This window comes from Buceros rhinoceros, unplaced genomic scaffold (genome assembly GCF_000710305.1).
Source record: "Buceros rhinoceros silvestris isolate BGI_N320 unplaced genomic scaffold, ASM71030v1 scaffold30848, whole genome shotgun sequence".
NCBI lineage: Eukaryota > Metazoa > Chordata > Aves > Bucerotiformes > Bucerotidae > Buceros > Buceros rhinoceros.
The window spans coordinates 34,266-36,479 of NW_010426783.1; positions in this window are offsets into that span (position 1 = coordinate 34,266).

A 2,214-nucleotide genomic window follows, 5' to 3' on the forward strand; every position below is an offset into this window, starting at 1 on the left:
TCCCTACTATATTATTATGACCTTCAAAAATATTACACTACTGTTTTGCAACAACTTGCTCTCTTTTTAGAAAAGCCTTCTCACATCACAGAGAAGTGTTTTTAATTATTATTTATAAAACCATGGAGCCTCCCAAAGGAAGACATGTCTGGCAAATGATAGTTCTGATGATGCAGGTATCCAGTCTCTGCGCTGTGTTTGGGGACTGAGGATGGACATTAAAAAGTGACAAAAGAGACTGTTAAAGCAATAACCAACTTGAAGAAATTCATCTGTATTCGCTACCTGTAATTCTCTCTGATGGTTAAAGGTGCAAATACCCAAGTGATGTGGGTATTTAGAATAAACACCCACCCACTTCTCGATACTGTATGTGTCATTGCATACTTACATGGCCTCTCTTCCTGGGAGTCCCCCATTTAAAGTGGATCAGGCTTTAATAGAGCACATCCATCATTATAATTGGTGGGAGATGGCCCTTTCAGTTTCAGGAATTACCTGGTTTCAGATACATCTGCTCTCACCTGGTGATATCTTGGTGCTGAATATTGTTCAAGCACTAATTTTTGTTCTTTCATCTTGGATCGTTGACTTTGTTAGTGTGATCATAAAAAGCTAATAATAATCAATTTCCCTGGAATTGCCACATAATTAAATTGTTAGTGGATATCCTCCTCCCCTATCCAATAACAATACGGAGGTACTTGAAAATCACAAGCCCCTTGGCATACTGCCCATCTTGTTCATATAGATAACTATAACAGTAATATAAGTAAGAGAATTTCAGAGACAGGTAAAGTACATACAATTATAAGACAAGTTTGAAACGTGATTCCCTAGTGTCATGGGAAGTAATTTCTCCTTCTAGCTTTTCTTATTCAGTAATCGCTCCCTCCCACGTCACCTCCTGCAGGGGCCCTTCTTTCTCTTGCGTATGGCTGCATTTAGAAATACGTGGTGAATTATAACTGGCTTGTAACACTTCATCACAGAAGGAGGCATATTTTGGGGATGGATTTTACAGCGTAATACTGGGCAGCATGGAAGTAGTATCCCTTGCTAAACTTATTTCTTACTAACATTTTACTGCTTAATATTACCCCATGGATACAAGCCAGCTGTTAAATAAACCCTCTGCTGAGCAATACTCACCCCGTTCTTGTCAAGGACAAGAAAGGATATCTATTCTCTTCTCACTTCAGCATTCAGACCCAGAGTCCTCTGGGGAAAACTACACCTGTGGCAAAACACTCCGAGCAGTCAGAAGCAGCATGATAATGTTATTCAGGGCTGCTCCAAGCCTGGTTAAACAAACAGCATGGAGGGGACAAAACCCACACAACTAGCCAGCCAGCCCCATAATGTCCATATGTGTGTAACACTGCTGACACGTTTCCAGTTGGGCCAAGAACTAGCTGGGGAACTGGAAGAGTGTAAGGGAAGGGGGTCATAACGCAGGTTCTGCCTGAACATGGTTTTATGCTGAAGGAGTAAATGATCTAAATGACTGGTTAGTATTACAGCACATTTATTAGAAGAAAGGTGAAGCATAAGAACTCCTGAGCTGTTGTCTCCATAGAATTTCACTCCTCGCACAATGTTCTCTTAAGCCTTTGGAGAATACCTGCTCACAAGACTTGTGAACTTAGCATGTTCTGACTGAATCCTGAACAAGTTTGAGCTGCTGTTGGCATTGTTCTCAGCTTTAAAAAAATTCTGCATTTTTGTGCTGATGCGATCACAAATACTCTGTAGTGAAGCTCAGACTAGTACCAACAAGAAGGTGCGATACCTGAAATTCTACAGCTTCAAAAAGTTATTTAAGGGAAAGCAGTCAATTAGTACTTTTCTGCAATAATCAAACACAAATATTTAACTAATATAGCTATATATATCAATAATCTACCTGTTTCTTTGGCAGGCCCAAGCAACTAACTGCTTATAGTTTGAAAGAGCAGCAATGAGATACATGTGAGACCCTGAATCTTACTGACCTTTAGAATCACTTCAGGAATGAAAAGATGCCTGTCTGTTTTGGCAGGAAAAAATGAGTTTGTTTCTTGTTAACATAATTTCCTACACTTTCCTTAAAAACCCAAACAAAAAACCACCATACTGGTCAGAAACACCACGTTTTCAGCTACACAACAGGAAGGATGCAGATGCAGAAGAAAAATTCATCCACATGCTTTAAAGCCTCTGCACTTTCTCTTC